At 51.0% G+C, this 19,389-nt stretch overlaps 1 protein-coding gene and 1 pseudogene across 1 annotated transcript in view; both read right to left on the reverse strand.

Annotated features, from left to right (window-relative positions):
• Dagla (diacylglycerol lipase alpha) overlaps positions 1-9,671 on the reverse strand; it is a 58,380-nt gene extending 48,709 nt beyond the window's left edge. The window contains exon 1 of the mRNA XM_006993875.4: positions 9,538-9,671. The gene's annotated coding sequence lies outside the window, so the exon portion shown is untranslated. The remainder of the gene's footprint in view (positions 1-9,537) is intronic.
• A 6,572-nt stretch (positions 9,672-16,243) lies between these two features.
• LOC102905650 (large ribosomal subunit protein uL16-like) lies at positions 16,244-16,827 on the reverse strand (annotated as a pseudogene).
• Positions 16,828-19,389: the final 2,562 nt, after the last annotated feature.

Here is a 19,389-nt window from a genome sequence, read left to right on the forward strand (position 1 = left end):
AGCGATCCTCCAAGGTGCCACGGGACAGTCTTGAGTGCAAAGGGGATAAGTGTCCACAACACAGGAGCTGCCAACACTCTGCATTAAATGTGACCCTGAGCTTGGAGCCCTTTGAACTGGGTCTGGAAGGACACCCCAGGGAGTATGTGTTGTAGCGGCTGTTAGAGCTGCAATGCCATGTGTCAGCCACTGACAGAACCAGGAGGGATCTTTCCTCTTATGCCTCCCAGCTCCACACAGAAGTCCAGCACACAGTAGGAGCTCAGCTTGATAACGACCTTTTTATCAACAGCCTGATGAAAACTGAAAGGACCCTTGAGAATTCCTTGGCTCAGCAAGAGGGAAGAGTCTCCATGGCTGGTGTTCCCAGGCCTACTTGGCTCTCCTGGCCTTCTCCTTCTTATCTTTATAACCGAAGGGGACTTCTGCCTGGGACTTCAAGCCTCAAGGGGGCATGCTCTGGTACCTACAGACTAGGATCACTTCCTTCTCCAGTCATTGTAGAGGTTGTCACAGGCAGGTCATGCTGTGGAGCCTCTGTAGAGGCTGTCAAGGGCAGGCCGCGCTGTGGAGCCCAATCTGGTTTGCAGGCCCATCCTTCATCATCCTACAGCCCTAAGGTGGCTCGGGGGCCACATAGCTTTGCTTACAGGAGCTGAGAAAGGCTGGCTTCCCCAAAGGCCTCAGGAGAGGAACGTTAGACAAAGGCAAGAGCCGGATGGAAGGGGTGCCAGTGGGAAGCAAACCAAAATAGGAGAGGAACCAAAAGGAGCTGGGGGTTGGGAAGGGCAGCTTCAGAGCAGGCTGGGATGTGAACAGAGTGAGACGCCAGAGGGGGACCAGGGAGACAGTGCCAACTTGGAGAAGAGGTCCAGATGCTGGCAGGGAGGGATGCCCAAGAGGTGTGGCTTGCACTGAGGAAGGGTTTGGGTCATCTAGCTTCAGAGGAGGCACAGCACTGGGAAAAAAGAGGGTCTTGGCACTGGCCTTGGCTACTAGAACAATAGAGAGAAATAGTCATGGAAGTTACGGACAGCGACGCTTAACCAGCATTGGGCACCTGTCATTCCGGGCTCTGGGGAGGGATTCCTATATGGGTGTCATTTGATACCTATGTGCCACATTCCAGCAGAGTCCCCTACCCCTATTTGGGAGAGGAAACCAAAAGGTCACACGTCCTGCCCAAGTAGCACTACACTACAGTGAAGCCCTGTCGTTACATAGAGCCCTGTGCCGTTTAAAAGCAGAGAGGATAAACGAGAAGCAGGCAGAGGTACTCAGGGGTGGCACGCTCTTGGTGACAGGCAGTCTCTGAAGAGGAAGAAGCAGACAGGGCACTGTGGGTTCCAGGCCCCTGCAGCCGAGGCTGCAAAGGCTGGAACTGTCCCCTCAGCTACCAGCCTAAGGCTGCTCAGCCATTCTGTAGCCTGCAGAGAATCTGCAGCAGGGCAGCTGTCCCAGGACAGTGGAAGAGCTGTGAGAAGTGGGAGTAGGCTACAGGGCGTGCCAGGGGAGCCTGATGTAATCCCAGCATGCAGAAGGCGGAAACTTGGGAAGTGAAATGAATCGTCACCTAACGGCAGCATGGCCGCAGATTTCCAACAAGCCGTGCCAGGCCTGCCTTGCCCCCACCCACAAGTCAGTCCTCTGCACTGTCCTCTGTTCTGGGGCCCTGGGAGGATCCGTGCAGACCCACAAAGAGCCCTGTGGCCTTCCTTAGAGAGCCCCTGCCAGGCGCTGAGCTGATGGGCGCTGGCGAGAGCTGATGAGAAAGCAGGGGATTCCTAGCTGACGCCCTGGGAACCCTGCCACGGAGAGTCTGGCGGTGTCCTGCTTCCGGGATAAAGGCTCACCTCTTTCCCAGACTTCTGCTGTTTTAGGGGGTGGGGTGGAAGAGATCTAGGTAGCTGCTTGGCAAACTATCTCTCTCCCTTACTAAACCCAGCCTGAATTGACCTAGTTAGGATGCACATGGGAACTGAGGGGAAATAGAGCCCAGAATCCTGGAGAGCCCTCTACACTTCATACGACCAGGGCCCGGGTACTTCTCAGGCAACCAGTAAGCCTAAGCCAGGACTAATGACTCTCTCAGGACTCCCTGCCCCTTTCCTGGAACCACAAGGTTCTGAAGTTCCTGGCAGCTGGCAAGCCGCAGGATTCTCTCAAAGCCTGTCTGGGTGGCTTGGAAGGTGGGTATACATGCTCCAGCCTGAGTCTGTGTGTGTCCAGCCTTCAGCACTATTGGTCTGCATGCCAAGGACCTCACAGGCAATCCTAACCTTTGTTTAGCACATTGTCTTCCCAAGGTCCCTTCCCACCCAGCATCACCTTTAAACATAGGGCATCCAGGATGAATATCCTGACTGCTGGCCTGAAAACAGGGAAACCAAAGCTCAGAACCGACAAGTAACTTATGCATAGATGCCCAGCAGAGAGGAACAGAATGCAGGCCCAACCCAGTACATGTCGTTCTCTGAAAGTACCCACTCGATGGAAATCGGCAGTCCTGGTCTTCACAGGTGATAGGGTGGAGGAGTCCCAAGGAGACGTAAACACCCTCAAGTCCAGCAGCTGAATGATGTTTAGCAAGTTTCTAAACATCATCTATAAAAAGGGTTCATGCCACCTGCCCCTGGGGTGCTGAGGACGAAATGAACTAAGGAACAGAGGATGCTTAGCCTGGTGCTGGCACCTCTGCTCAGCAAATGTTACATCACTAGTTCCTCACTCCTGAGGAAGCAAGGGTAGGCAAAGGGAGCCATGTACATTCTCGGGGCTGTCTAGATAGAGTGCAGTTCAGTGGAGCGTGGAGAAAGGCTTCCTGTAGGAAGAGGCTTGTGTGGAGCCTGGGAGAGAGGCAGGGCTGGGCCAGGACATGACAATGAACTCAACCTGTCAAACCCTGGTTCCTGATCTGGCTGCCTGTGTATCCCTGAGCTGGTGACTCGACCTCTTCAAGCCTTTAGTAAGATGGAGCTTACAGGGATGGAGGAGTGAAAGGGAGACCATTCAAGTAATAAACGTGATACTCTATTTCTCAAGTTGGCATTCACAAGATGAAAGTTATTGTTGTTATTATTACTGATGTTGTTGCTTTGAGGTAGAGTCGATCTACATAACCCCAGCTACCCTAAATCTTGCCATGTAGACCAGGCTCATCTCAACCTTGCAATGATCCTCCTGCCTCTGCCTCCTGAAATGCTGAGATCCCAGCTGTATACCACCACACTCAACTCCTTACTGTTACTTTGTGATACAGCAAAGCCCCCCCCCCACACACACACTGGTATCCTCTAAGACCTCAAATATACCAGGATTGGAAAAAGTCAAGTGGAGGGCCCTGTCCCCAGAGGGATAAAATTACAGTCCATGGAGCCCACCCCTGACATGGCCTGTCCGTCAGGGCAGCCACGAGGGGGAGGTGCAGAGTGTATGGTACATAATGAAGGAACATCAATAATGAATTAACCACAAGTGAGTCCAGGAACATCAATCATAAATTAATTAAATGGCTCCATGAGAGACCGTGACAAGAGCCTACTGGGGATGAATTAGCACGGGACTCCTATCTCAGCTTCCACAGCCAAGGCCACCTTCCCCAGGCCCCAGAGAGACATAGCAGCTCCTTGGCCAGGAAGACCTCCAGGTGAGGGGATGCTTCTCGGAAACAGCGCCCCCAAACACAAGTACAGAGAAACCCTGTTCTCCCACCCAGCCCCCAGCTTGGAGAACTCTCCAACGCTGGAAGGATTTTGATGAAACTTCCCAGAATAGTAACCTCCTGGGCTGAACTCAGGCAGGCGAAATTTCAAGGGGTAATTTGGTGAGAAAATTATTTTTAAAAAAATGCCTAGAAGTAAGTACTAGGAATAGCAGAAGCCCTCCATGGGCCTCAGAGACAAGGACAACCTTGAGGATAGTGTCAACAACCTTATGGGGATCCTTGAAAGCCTCTAGAATACACTCTGGCCTGGTGCCACCCTGCTGGGGCCCACCAGCTCAAAGTCACAAGGGAAAGAGACTCCAGGCCCTGTACAGGCTCTCCACCTGCCTCCTGCCCCTTCCTCATGCCCATCTTCTGGAGACCAAACCCACAGAGCTTGTGGCTTCTGCTTCCCTTCCATATTCCAGCAAGTTTCACATCTTCACTTAGCTTCTCAGGGTAGCCACTACTTTGCTCCAGCTTTCTGCTCTGACTCTTCTATGTTCTTGTCCATTAGCAGCCCTGGTACCTGTTCCACATGCCTCTTCCAGGGTGGTGGCCCCAGGCCCCAGATCCTTACTCAGGACATGTCTATGTTTTACATAGATGCCACCTGCCCCTGGGGTGCTGAGGACGAAATGAACTAAGGAACAGAGGATGCTTAGCCTGGTGCTGGCATCTCTGCTCAGCAAATGTTACATCACTAGTTCCTCACTCCTGAGGAAGCAAGGGTAGGCAAAGGGAGCCACGTACATTCTCAGGGCTGTCTAGATAGAGTGCAGTTCAGTGGAGCGTGGAGAAAGGCTTCCTGGGTCTACCTTTGTGGTCCTGGGGACCACGCTCTTCTCTTCCTTTCCAATCACGGCTTTCATTGCTTTTAGTTACTTCTGGCTTGTGACCCATGCTGGCCTTCCCAGCCACATCCACGATTGTGGTCTATCCTCCCACTGGTCCTAAGGGCCTGGGTTAAGAGCCAAGGCCATTCAAATCCCTTTTAATCACAGCATTCCAATTACTTCCCCTCATTTAACCTCCTGAAGCACCAGTTCTGGAAATTCAAACCCCTTGAGGGCAGAATCTACACCTTCCTCTCTAGTGTGCCCAACTTGTCTTCATGACCCTCTTTGACCCCAACCCACAGCCGGTTCTTAGGAAGTAACTAGCACTGTACCCAGCAGAGGCATCTCTAGAGGTGATGTTACTAAGAGGCTCCTCCAGGGCATGATGGCCCTGCCATCTCCTTATCAAGTATTGGAACTTGCAATCCCTCCCTGGTTCTAATCTATTCAGATCAGGATGTCACACTTTTTGGTGGAATAGATTGTGACTAGAGAGCAGAAATCCTGACTGTGTGAAAGCTCCATGGCTCCTGTCTTGCTCTCTGCTCCACGGGCATTAGAGGGTGAAATTCTCACAGCTCTGCTCAGTGAGAGGTTCGCTGGCCCTACCTTACAGATAAGGAAACTGAGGTGTGGAAAAGTACCGGTACCGAAATCTAGATCTAGCCGTCCTCAGCGTCTAGAGTCACAGTATCCTCAGGCTATGATACTATCTGGACTGTCCCCATTGGACTTCTAGGTACTGGAGGAAGAGGTGGGAGGCAGGCATGAATCACCCCCCGCCCTCCGAAATTCCCAGGTCACGTGAATATAGGACTTTGAGAGCGAGGCTCTTTCTAAAGAATATTGAGAAAACAGAAGGGCTCCTCGGCAAACACCATCACAGGAAGCATGAAGACCACCCCCCTACCCCGATCCTGCCCCATCTAGAAGGCTTTCCCCGTCGGCTTCCACTGCTCCTTCCTGCTGCAAAGCTCCACTCCATACACCCACTGACACCAGGCCAGCCAGACACCAGAGCCCACAAATTCCCACGCCACCAGCCGCTCACACCCCCTCAGCCCTCACTTCCCACAGACACACTTGCAGGCACACGTGGCTCCACACATGTGTACTCTCTGAGCAGCCCTGTGGTGGAAACAGCCCTGCCCTGCTTCCTCAACCACAACCTGCTAATCACCTCATGAAAACCACACCTTCACCCTTAGCTACACTGGTCCCCAGCACATCCCCTCGCCTGGGCTCCAGAGCAGCAAAGTGGTCCCCACCAAAAGTCAGCTCCCTGTCTTGGAAAGCCATGCACACGCAGACATGTCCCCATTCAACCCGGTTCAAAGAGGTATCAGTAAGGAAAAAGAGAATCAAGATAAACATTTTTCAGCCCTGCCCACTGGTAACCACATCCTCAGATGTCCTGGACTCCGCGGTTCTGAAAGATTTATCTTCCCCTGACCACACACTCATTGATACTTCCCCAAGCGCTAGTTGCCCGGTCTGCTGGAGTGTAATGTTAAGATATTCTGGTGAGAAATTGAACTCAGATGGAGTGCTGGCCCAACAGGTGATGAACGCAGACGTTCCCCGCTCTATACTGGAAAGAGGGAGAAGACCAGGGGCAGAGTGGCTTGCAGAAACAGGCCACACCATTAGCTGCCACAGGCTCACCTGGGAATCCTTCCTCTGGTCGATAACCTCTGGTCAGTAATGCCGGTTTCCCTGGCACCCCTCAAGCAGAGCAGCTGGTCATTGTGACTTACGGAGCAGCCAGGGAAGGAAAGCATGCCAGGAGCTGAGTAAAGCAACTTTTAGAGAAACACGAACAAAGAAAATGGGAGTAAGACTGAAGACCAGAGTTGAAAACCTCAGCTCCAAAGGGCGGCTTGCCCTCAGTGTCTACTTCTGTTACTAGACCCCTGCCTCTGCTGAATCGGTCAAAAATCAGCTTGTCTGCACAATGACCAAGCTGGTGACCTGGCCAAGCTCCCTACTATTCTCAGACCCTGGGGACAGCACGGACAGCCCAGCTCTGCTTTGGGGGAACAGAGGCCAGCTCCTCCTCTCAGCATCTTCTGATCTACCCCACCTGCTGCCCAATTCCACTGTGCAGAGTCCAAGGATCCCAAGCAGATGGTAAGGGGTGGTTGGAAAGGGCCCTGGAGCCCCAAACCATAAGGCTGAGCCACAGATCAGAACACACGGGCGGGCCAGCGGAGGTGTGGAGGGTGAGCTGAGGGGACCTAAGGGTTGAATATTCACAGCAGAGAGGCCGAAGGCTTCCTCCTTAATGGATCTGTTCTACAGAGCGCTTTCCAGGCAGGAGGTGAAGTGCCAAGCACTTCCTCCTGGGAGGTAGAAAGTCACTGCAGGGAGCATGCGGATGGCCTGGACGCCCCTCATGCCAACCTGGGAACTGCCAAGAAAACACTCATCACACCAGGCTATGTCTAAGTGGCAGCTACTGAGGCAGGGTGAATCCCCCAGCATGGAAAAGTCAGCTCACCACACCTTTTATTTATGGTTCAACACTGCAGCCTGGACATGAGGCAAAAAAAAACTTTTGTGTCTCAGGGATCAAGCTTTTGCAATGAATTGTTGGCCATGGCAGACACTCTCAGGGATGCTAGAGAAAAAGGTAAAAAACAAAGCAATTTACAGCTTCCCTCGCCTTCCCCATCTGGAAGGGGTGTTCAGCCAGAAGTGGACTCATATCAGGACAGATGTCTTAGGACTTCTCACCATATTTATCCAGCCTTGGAGTACCCCTTAAGGATGCTCATGGGCTCTTTTCCTCCTCCATGTGGCTAGGGTATCATTCACCATATCCCATCCCCCTGCCATACAGTCTCAACCTCCCCCACAGGACCACCTGCCCTGAGCCCACTTAGTAGACACCCTGACCCAGTTCACTTTCTTTAGGCCATGGCCTCCAGAATGCTGACATAACACTCCCCACTCCCATTCTCAGAAACAAGGGAAATTCTCAAGAGAAAATATACTTTCTGAGTCTCCCTCCCACACAGGTACCCTAGATCTGTCAGCTACAGCACCTCCCAGACCTTCCCAGATAATGAGGTGTGTCTGCAGCCCAAGCAAAGGGCTTCCTCCCGTTTGGGCCACTCCTGCAGAACTCCAAAACTGTCACGGCCATGTCCAGAACCGTCCTCAGGAGACCTGGGGCCTGGTTCCAGCTCAGCAGCTGACTCACTGTGTCAACAGACCCCACATCCCCCCACCAGGAGCATGTATACTCTGGCCTCTAATTCTCTATGACAAGCTCTTGGCCTTTGGTTCTCTTCCTTCACAATCACATTCCATGCCTCCATTTCTGACCACCCTTGTCTCTTGCCCTGGTCTCTTTACCTGATGAGACTCCCTGACCCTTGTATAGCCTCTCACTGCTTATAGAAGCCTCCATGTGCAACATCTCCTTTCATTCTCTGGGTCCATGGGACCACCGTGTAAAGTGGCTCTTATAGGTAACAACACCTGCTCAAGGTCACACAGCCAAGACTGGAATTTGAGTCATCTGGCTCTAAATACAATGAGTGATACTCCAGCTTTAGGGAACTCAGCTCAGTTCCCGCAGATGAGGCAGGCTGCTCCAATCACCCGTGTTGGCAAAGAAACGCCCTCCCCAGGAGAAGCTCAGCTCTTTGCTTCTACCTCCATGCCTTCCCCCAAGAAACCCATAACATCCTGAAGTCTTCTCCAACATCCCAAGACTTCCCCAGGGGTCTGCAAACTCTGTGAAGTAGCTTGTAGCCCTGAGCGGAGGGGAGGGAGGGAGAGGAGGGAAGGAAGGGCGGAGGGAGGGAGAGAGAGAGAGCACACTTTCACCCCAAAGCTTCTCAGAAGACTGGTGAGGACAGATGTCATCCCGAAACACTCCCAGTAGCCACGGACTCATCTTCCACACTGTCCTCAAAAGGTCCTCTGGACCACAAGGAGACAACTCCCAGAAACCCAGTAGCAGCCCCATCAACTCAATGAAAAGAAAGGGCCCAGGGATGACAGATAGATGGTGAGCCGCATGGCCCCCTGACCTACAGACATGAGCCACTTCTCTGCACCCTGCTGATTCTCACACTCAGAAACAAGGACCACCAGTGAGAACGGCCTATTCCCCCATCTTCCCCAAAGTGGGAAGTTATCATGAGCCAGGTACAGGTTCATAACCAGGCAGAGCTCTACCTGGGGCAGCAATCAAGAATCTCATGGTAGACGAATCCCATGGTGTCTCTCTTTCTTGTCCATTATAAAGAACACCAACCTTCTTCCAGCCGTCTGCCCCCAGGCCAGCATACCCAACAGGCATTAAAGCTGAGCCCCATAACAGAGGCATTGCGCCTCCTGATCTCCCTGTAAAGGTGGTATTTACCCTCCTATTTACCAGGGTCTGAGGGTCACCAAGTCTCCCCTCACAGTGCTAGTCATTCCAGGGCACTGCACTAAGCCAAGGCCTTTTCTCACAGCTGGGCCAGAGCCACTAGTCCATGCCCAGGACACTGATTCTTCAAGCCCCCAGGATCATCCTTCCAAACCATGTCAAGCCCAAGGCCAGAACCATCCCAATATCCAAGCAATGGCAGCACTTCCTCATACCCATGCCCACCGCACCACCATGGCCCAGCACCAGCTGGCCACCCACCCCGCACCAGCTGCGTGCATCACCCTCCTGTACAGAGGGTGCACCCTCCTCACACCTGGGCGGCCACCGCCACACCAAAGCGGGGGTGAGTCTTCTGATACCCTCGCCGGGAAAAATCACGCTGCCCGTGCTGGATCCACGTTGCCCACGCCCGTGCCACGCGTGTCACCATCCCCACGCCGGTGGCCCAGGGCTCCGCGGACCTCACACCTGCCACAGGCGCGCGTGGCAGCCGCACCTCCGCCCGCGGACCCGTCGAACCGGCCGCCACGCGCAGTGGACATTGCCCAGCCCGCCACGCCGCTCGCACCGCGCCCGCGCCCGGAGCTTGGCCCGGGCCCCCTTACCTCCCGCCCGCCGCAGGGCTCGGCCCGCCGCGGCCGCTGCGACCGCCACCTCCATCCTGGGCTCCCCAAGGCCCCTATTCACTAACGCTGCTTCCGCAGGGCGCCGGCGCCGGCGCGAAGGCCGCCTCCGCCCCCCGGGGGACGCTGCGTCCTTTACGTAAACCCCACTCCGCCGCCAGCGGTGACCATGGCGACGGTCGTGGGGTGGCAGCGCCCCCTAGCGCCAGGGAGGGGAGCGGCCCGCAGGCCGGAGCTGGCGGAGCCTTTGCGGGAGCCCGGCTCCCCGCGCGTGGGGGCGGTGGGCGCGGGGCTGAGGCCTCCACGGGGGCTCCGTGGGCAGACGAGAGGGGTTGGACCGCGGGCACTGCACAGGGGCACGGGGGCTGCTTGGGTTCCCCCTCCTTCAGGCCCCGCGTGACAGGGTTTAGCGTGGGAGAGGAAAAATAGCAAGTAGGATCACCGGAGAACTGGTTCGTTTGGGGGGAGGAAAGGAGAGAGATGGGTTCCACCTCCTTCAAGGGACCTAGCAGCATCTTCAAGAGTTGGGACACATCTTCATCTATGTCCTCCCTTCTACCCTTACTCCCACCCTGCTCAACGCCCAGCGTCGTGCCTGACAGCCAAAGGGGAGTCTGATCAATTTTGATTTTCTGGTAAATGAAGAAAATCGCCCCTCCTGTTCTCCTTCACACACGCCCATTCATTCACGCTGCAAGTCGCTCAACACGCCTTCCTGAAAGCTGCTTTTTAGCAGGGGCACAGCTATCCTGGTGTGCTGGGTTGAGTCTGAGGAGTGGGTGGGTGCCGGCCTGCCCTGAAGGATCGCGGGCCGCTGCGGGAGGCAGATGAGAGAATCGGCGTTCCACGTGGGGACTAAGCTGACAGCCACAGCTGCCCAGAGGGTCATGGGTATGAGTGGATCTAGAGGTCATGATGATGCAGCCAGCCAGGTCTCAGAGGTCCAGCAGAAAGTCATGAGAGGTCAAAAGGGGAATAACAGAAAAGTCTCTGAAATGTTTCCTGGGCCCAGTCGTCGTCTGGAGAAATCAGGGCGATTGACTTTTGTTCCGTAGGCGTTGAGGCCGCAGGTGGACATCTGGCTGAAAGCGAAACCCTGCGTCCAGGACAGACTTCCCTTTGTTGCAGTGATTCAGCACCTCCCCGGGTGATTCAGTATTATCTGTGGTCATTTCAAAGGCAAGCTCTGGCTTAGGCAAAGAAAATGGGAAGTGGGAACAAACACGAGGCACCTCAAAGAATTTCAAGAAGAGGAGCTCCTGATGTCTCAGGAAATACAGGAATTGGGGGAGGCCTTGGTTGCAGGTCAAGGACCTTGTCTCTAGATTGTCATGAGTCATTCAAATCACACAGCCAGAGATAATATCTCTTGTTTCAAAGTTCCAGGCCCCTGGAAGGAAGAATTATATTGAGCCTGTGGACCGTGGTGAATCACCTATGGCCAGGCAGAACGTCCTTTGCATACCCTCCTCCTTACTCACAAGTTCCCAATGGAGAAAGCATGGCTGTGGGGCCACCCCAAGATGGTTTACTACAGGCCACCCTTTAGCTGTCCAGCACACACGAATCCACACAAGTTCATTGCACACACACTCAAATACACATCATCCTTCCCATTCATACAACTCTTGCCAAACCGGTTCTGACAGCCTATAATGTGGGAAGTTAATATTACTGGGGATCCTCAAGGTGATGTCCTGTCCACTGAATGGCTGCTCCAGTGGTTCCCATGTAGGGCATCCCGTTGCAGGATTAAAGGGTGCGTCTACTGCTGCTAAGGTAGCCTTTGAACTCTGTGGCCTCCGTGGTAGGTGACGTGGACCCTCCATAGGGAAGCTTACTAGAAGTTCTGACCCTCAGACCCAATATCTCAGCCTGACTACAAAACCCTCAAGGGATCTGTGTGCTTGTGAAAGTTTGTGAAACTGTTATTGTGCAACTGGGGGAAAGAGGAAAGGGAAAGGTAAGAAAAAAATGTTTTTTAATTGTGGTCATCCCCTTTAAAAAGAGTCTGAGAATGTTCTGTGCTTAGCGTACATGAGATCCTGAGTGCAATTGCCAACCCCCAAACAGACAAAAGGTATTGGTTAATTATTTAGGATTCAACAATGTGAGTCAGAAACAAGGAAAAATAGGTAGAGGCTGCAGGCATTATTTTTGCAACTGGTTTTGAACTCCTGGAAGGAATTTATGACTTCCTTCCTCTGACTCTTTACCCCTCGTTACCTCCTATCCATGTCTCATTGGGCTGACAGGCTGACCTAAGTCTTTATCCTTGAAGGGCTTCAGTGGTCCGCCACAGGGTCTCTGGAGTTTCCATGTGTGCATGTGCGTGTGCGCGTGCATGTGTGTGTGCACGTGTGTGTGTGTGTGTGTGTGTGTGTGTGTATGTGTGTGTGTGCGCGCATATACAGGCCATAGGTTGATGTCCACCTTATTTATCTTATTCTTTGAGACAGTGTCTCTCACTGGTCCAGGAACTCTCAAACTCACTGATTGGCTAGACTGGCTGGCCCGTGAGTACCAGGAATCCTCTGCCTCTGTCTCCCTGACACTGGAATTACAGGCCATGTCCAACCCCCACTGCCCCCACCCTGCCCACAGGATCTTTCTATTTAGCCCTGGCTGTCTTGGAACTCACTCTGTAGACCAAGTTGGCATCAAACTCACAGAGATCCTCCTGCCTCTACTTCCTGAGTGCTAAGATTAAAGGCTTGCGCCACCACTGCCCGGCTCATCTCAGCTTTTTACTTGAGGGCTAGGAATCTAAACTCGGCCCACATGCTTGTAAGAAGCACCTTGCCAAGTGTGGCATGGCCCCAGCCCTTCTACCCCTGCTCCTGAGAGCCTTGACAAAGAACAGCCATGGAGGATGGCTAGCTCAGAACACACACTTTCTGGGGTTTGTCCTGGCATTGCTTCAATGCCATGCTTGGCTTTTCCTCAGAGTACCTTCCGGCCTGGTTCAGCCAGGTGTCACTAGAGACAGTCCGCAGGGGTGGGAATGGATGAGCTGAGGAGAACAAAATGAGGCCACCAGAACCAATGACAAGTTGTAGACTGGTCCTGGTCCAGCTGCCTAGCTGAGCTCCTTGAGCTCTGTGCCAAATCCTCATTCTGGCCTCAGTTTCCCTCTGGGTCCCAGTGGAGATAATAACATGGCTCCTCCTCCCAGGGGGCTGTGTGGATTAACTAATTAATGAGTGTGACATCGCCTGTTTCCACAAAGGGGCTGATTAAATGCTGGGTGTTGTTATTAGAAGCGGTGGAGGGTGTGTGACAGGCAGAGTCAGCTGGAGACAGATCTGCTCCCCTTTGTGTGTTCCCCACCCCCTTCCTCCGTCTGCCCCACATTCTGCAAGCCGAACATCTTGCAAGACAAAACCAAGATGATTTTTTTGGCACCCCCCAAAGACGGCGTATAACTTTTGCACATTTCCCCTGTGCTGGAATGTGACTCACGGCTGAGTTTCATAGTATAATTTGTCTCCAACAGCTGGCACAACTGTACCCTGCCCCAGACTCTCACAGCAGCTGTAGACAGGGATGGTTCAGCCAGTGACTGCAAAATTCCTGAGCTGGACACCACCCCTAAGGTTTTTGTTTTTGTTTTTTTAACCATATTGCCCCTTGGAGGCCTAGACTGCACACACACACACACACACACACACACACACACACACACACACACACAGCCTAAGGGAGAGAGTGCTGCTAAGACACTCTTGAATTCTGCAAAGGGTTGGAAGAATTCAAAACACACAGGGTTTAGAAGTATAAAGTGTCTGTTCATGGCTGGGGGCAGAGGGAAATACCATGACTACATCTTAGCTTGGATGTAAGATATTGAGTTACTGGATGAAATCATAGGTCTGGGGCATGGTGACTTTGTGGTACCCAGCCCTGGATCCCTGTAGCTGGTGTGAGAACTTTTTTAACTTTTTTTTTTTTTTTTTTTTTTTTTTTTTTTAGTGGGTAGCCATTCCAGCTCTGGTCTGGAAGTTCCAACCCCCATTGAGGCTTCGGTAACTATCACTACAAGGCGGGTCAAGAAAGGGCCCTGAAGACCCAAGATCTGGATGTGCCGCCCTCTCTTGTTGCCCGAACCCTGGAGGCTGGAGGTGGACCGAGCAGAGCTCTCCAGAGAATACCGCCGGACTGCACTACGTCCTTCCCAGACCCTGCAACCTACCTATCCCTTCATTTGTAAGTTACACCATGAAAGAAACCTCCCTCTTAACTACGTGGAGTGGCCTTAATAATTTCACCAATATATATTTTTTTTATTTTATGTATAAGTGCTCTGCATGTATACCTACATGCCAGAAGAGGACATCAGGTCCTGTTAAGATGGTTGTGAGCCACCATGTGGTTGCTGGGAATTGAACTCAGGACCTCTGGAAGAGCAGTCAATGCTTTTAACCACTGAACCACCTCTCCAGCCCTGGTGTGAAAACTTTGACCACCCTCAGGGGCTAGGTCTTCCACCCTTGAGTATCACAAGGTGCCAGCTCCTGCTCTGTATCCTGGCGTCTCAGATGGGGGTAGGTGGGAAGGAACTGCTCGGTCGCCACCAGGTAAATAAGTCTGTTGCTGGCATCCCAAGAGGGGAATGTTGTTTATCCAAATAGCACAAACTCAGCCAGCCTGGGGAGGCGAGAATAAAGCTCTGGAGGCTGAGCTGTCAGACTCCCGCAGGGAGAGAGATTAGCCAGTTGCAAAGTCTAGGAAATAAATGCATGTGAACTGGAGTTCGGGGCACCTGGAGCAAGCACCCTCTCTGGATCATCTTAGGCATCTCCAGTCAGGATTTCAGGACTTCCTGCCTCTGCAAACAGCTGCTGTCCATGCAGTGCCAAACCTTTGCCCTCTCTGTCTTCCCTTGTCTTCCCAGGGGCCAGCTGACTGGAAGTGGTGGGGCCTGGGCCACATGACTTCGCTGGCATCCGAAGGGCTGGAAGGTCAGCCATCATCAAAATGTGCTGAAGTCCTATATAAGGGGTGGGTTCTTCTCTCCACCAGGAAGGAGCCACAAGCCCACATCTTTGACCTAAACTAACTTAGTTTACTAATAACAGCTCAACCTCTGTATGAGAGTGTCTTAGCAAGGGTGGCAACAGAAGAGACCATCCTGATGGTAGTTTGTTTCTGGGAATAATAGAGGGGACCAAGCAACCTTAAGCCTCCCAGGGGAAGGACTAGGAAGTTTCTCTACTCTAGCCTCATCCCTGTTCATTTGGGCATCACCAGAACCTTCCCCTAAATGTCCAGAGGATTGGGAGATCCTCTCATCTCATTAAGACAGCCTATTTGTAAGTGTCTGCTCCTTGGTGGGCATTGTAGTAACTAGGTTTTCTCTTTGGGGCACTGGGGAATGACGGGAGTGTAAACACAGATGTCTCAGGGGAAAGTCAGTGTGCTCACTGATAGTATGAGTCATCTGTACTCTCTGGACACCAAAAGCCAGAGTAGAGAGCTGGGCGACTTAAGGGTACCCTTCCATCTACCTGTTCACCTGCTCATAATCCCACTCACCTACACATCTATTTATTTGCTCTCCACCCAATGTGACAACCCCCCCACCAATTCACCCATCCATCTTCTTTGCATCCACAACGCCCCCACACTTTTTCTTCCTTCTTTCCTTCCTTCCACAAACCTATCCATTTATCCATCTACTCATCCATCTATTTATCTGTCCTTCCTTCTATCCACCCATACATCCACCTTTCGATCTATTCTTCCTTCCATCCATTAATTCTCACATTTATCCATCTATTTACCTCTTAAATATCATCTCTTCTTTATTTTTTCTTCCAATGTTTTTTCTTTTTCTTTCGTGTGTGTGTGTGTGTGTGTGTGTGTGTGTGTGTGTGTGTGTGTACATGGTCATGCATACACCCTGCAGTGCAGATGTGGAGATCAGAGGGCACCTTGTGCTCATTGGTTCTAACCTTCCACCATGTGAGTTCCAAAAACTGAACTCAAGCCGCCAGGCCTGGCAGCAATCACCCCTCCCCACCAAGCCTCTCTCCAGCCCCCTTCTAAATATCCCTGAAAAATGCATTTCTGCCCATTTTTATCAGTTTCTCCCAACAGGGGGCCTTTGGCTGTCTTAAGAGCAGCTGTAGTGGCCCTCACCTCTCATCCATTTTCCAGCCAGCTGAGTGACCTTTTATAAATGGACATCAAATTACGTCAAGTCACTGCTTAAACCCCAGCTGTGGTTTCCCATTGCTCTTAAAATATAGACTCCATTTTTTTTCTTGGATATGACTCAAACACAGTAAACTCTGTACCTTGACCAATTTCTGTATATGTACTTAACCTACTACCACAACCAAGTGAAGATTCAGAACATTTCCAGTTCCTTATGTCCTTCACAGTCCGAATCTGCCTCCCTATAAGTACCCATTATTTGAACTTCTGTCCTATAGACAGGTTTTGTCTGTCAGTAAACTTCCTACTAATACAATCACATAGTAGGTATTTGTGATGGCTATTCTTGGTTGTCAACTTGACTACATCTGAAATTAACTAAAACCCACATGGCTGTCACACCTATGAGGGATTTTTTTCTTTTTTTCCTTTTGGTCTTTTCTTTCTTTCTTTTTTTTTTTTTCAGACTAGATGTGAGATTTATTACTGAACCTGATTTGGTAGGGTACAGGAGAACATGTGTAAACCCTCAGGAATGCAGGGCCTGCCGCTTGTCCAGGGGATTTCGATTTGGGAGATGCTTGACCCCACAGCCATCATGGATGAGCCGCTTCTCAGCAACCATGTCTTCAAACTCATCTGCACTAAGCTCAGTGAAGCCCACATCTTTGAGGTGTGGATCCTCTGGTGGCCAGGGAACTAGAGCCTCAATCATGTTAATTCTGCAGCATGGTGAAGATGGACAAGATGACCTGGTCAATGTGAATCCTGGCCATTGTGCCCTGAGGCTTCTCAAGACGGCACACATACCTGTCTGGAGCCTGTCAGCTCCAGCACAGGAGAGCATCTTGTTGATTTGGATGACATGAAAAGGGTGGGGCCTCACTCAAATTTGAAAGCCGTCCTTACCACAACTCTACCTTGCATTTGTTGGCACAAATACTGGCAGCCTCCAGGCTTTGGAAGAGAGTTGCCCATATTCACCTGACACCATGTGGCCACAAAGTGGAATTCACCAACTTTTGCCTTCTTCTGCCCCAAATCAAAGATGCAGATCTTGGCATCAGGGACGTCTCAGCAGAAGCAAGACTTTCAATACAGCTTGTTTTCACATTATTGGTACCACCAGGTAGAAGCTTCTTCTCACATTGTTGGTAATATCAGGTGGAGTGGTAGCCACGATGACAATAGTATCTTCAGTGGCATGCCAGAAGAAAAGTCTTTTTTGGTTTTATGAGATAAGGATTCTCTGTGTAGCCCTGGCTATCTCGGAACTTGCTATGTAGACCAGGCTGGCCTCAAACTCAGAGATCCACCTGCCTCTGCCTCCCAAATGCTGGGATTAAAGTGGGATTAAAGGCATGCACCATCACTGCCCGGGTTTTGTTTTGCTTTGCTTTGAAGAATTTTTCTTTCTTTCTTTCCCTCTCCCTCCCTCTCCTTTCCTCCTTCCCCGCCTCTCTTTCTTTCATTTGTTTGTTTGTTTTTCAAGACAGGGTCTCTCTGTGTAGCCTTGGCTGTCCTGGAACTTGCTCTGTAGACCAGGCTAACCTGGAACTCATAGAGATCTGCCTGCCTTTGCCTTTCGAGTGCTGGGATTAGAGGCGTGAGCCACCACCACTGGCAAGAGATTTTTTCTTTTCTTTTCTTTTCTTTTTTATGAAAGATTTTTTAAAATAAATTTCCCCCCTTTTTTAAAAAAAAGATTTATTTATTTATTATGTATACAGAAGAGGGCGCCAGATCTCATTACAGATGGTTGTGAGCCACCATGTGGTTGCTGGGAATTGAACTCAGGACCTCTGGAAGAGCAGTCGGTGCTCTTAACCTCTGAGCCATCTCTCTAGCCCAAGATTTTTTTCTTAATTAAATCATTTGAAATGAAAGATCCACTTCTGTTCTAGGTCTTCTGAGGTGGGAAGATACAATTTAATCAGGACCACACCTACTCACAGCCTATAAGTATACAGAAGAAGGAAGCTTGCTCCCTTTGCCTGCTTGTCTGTTCTTGCTAGCAAGTCCATTCCTACACTGGCATTAGAGCCAATTCTTCAGGATTCTTTGTATACTGAAGACCAACAGAGACATCTAGCCTCATGGACTGAGCAACTACTGGGTTCTTGTACCTTCCATTGTAGACAGCCATTGTTAGACTGTAGAAATAGTTTGTTCTCTTTCATTGCTATCCAATTTTCATTAGATGCATATATATATATAAAACTTGCTAGTGTGGTCTGCCGCTGATACATAATAAGGTTTTTTTCCACTTCAGAACTTTTATAAATAAATAGATCTGCTATGCTTTAAATATTTGCATTCCACCAAAATTCCTTTGTTGGACTTTAACCCCCAAGATGATGGTATTAGATGTGGGGCCTGAAAGACACAGTGGGGACAGGTATGAGAGGTGGCTGCTGCAGACAAAGGAGAATGCTATTGCCGAGTAAGGCCGGTCCTTGGGCCATCACCAGCCTACCTGGCCCTCCAGCCCTCAAGCAGCATGGAGCCGCTCCCCCTGCTGGGGGCATAAGAGCTCAACTGCGCTGTCCCTGAGCTGCAAACATAATGCTCATGCCTAGGGTACCAATGGGGTGCCCAGCACCAAGGGCAGGGGCAGTACAGCAACCTGAAGCTCTCAAGGGACCTGCCCCAGACACTGCTGTCCAGCCTCACGATTACCCTGACTCTGAACAACAAGATGTCAGAGATGAATGATTCGTCTTCTGGACTGAAAGTGGTTTGGGCTGCCATTGGAGGCCATGTTGATGCCCATGATCTGGCGTAGATCATGCTGAAGTTAGTGATCCATGTTGCTGCCACCGACCATGTGGATGTCCATGATCCGTGCGACCTGCCTCTGGCTCCTATGGGCAAGGAAACTTTATTGATGACTGTGGACTTATAACTGAGGAGAAGAGACATTGAAGGATTCTGTGGGGCCATTCTCATTCACACCATCACATTCCACTCCCTGGTTCTCACAGGCTTGTAGCCATATCATAATGAAAATACACTTAGGCCAGGCGGTGGTGGTGGCCCACGCCTTTAATCCCAGCACACTTTAATCGCAGAAGGCAGAGGCAAGTGGATCTCTGTGAGTTCGAGGCCAGCCTAGTCTACAAATGAGTTCCAGAACAGGCACCACAGCTAAACAGGGAAAACCTATCTCGATTTAAAAGAGAGAGAGAGAGAGAGAGAGAGAGAGAGAGAGAGAGAGAGAGAAAGGGAGGGAGGAAGGGAGGGAGGGAGGGAGGGAGAGAGAGAGAGAGAGAGAGAAAGAAAGAAAGAAAGAAAGAAAGAAAGAAAGAAAGAAAGAAAGAAAGAAAGAAAGAAAGAAAGAAAGAAAGGAAGGAAGAAAGGAAGAAAGAAAGAAAGAAAGAAAATACACTTAGTCCAACTTCAAAAGTCCCCATGGGCTTTCACAGTCTCAACACAGTTTCCTCTGAGACTCAAGGCAATCTCTTAATTATGACAACGTGGAAATTTTCTTAAAAATTGCATACTTCCAACACACAATGGCACAGAATATACATTACTATTCCAAAAGGGAGGAATAGGGCACAGTGAGGAAAAACTGGACCAAAGCCAGCCCAAATCCCAGCAGGGCAAGCTCCTAATCCTGTCGCTCTATGTCTGATGCCAAAGGGCTTAGAGGGCTCTGGCTTTCCTTAGCTG

Source organism: Peromyscus maniculatus, chromosome 1 (genome assembly GCF_049852395.1).
Source record: "Peromyscus maniculatus bairdii isolate BWxNUB_F1_BW_parent chromosome 1, HU_Pman_BW_mat_3.1, whole genome shotgun sequence".
In the NCBI taxonomy this organism is placed as follows: Eukaryota; Metazoa; Chordata; class Mammalia; order Rodentia; family Cricetidae; genus Peromyscus; species Peromyscus maniculatus.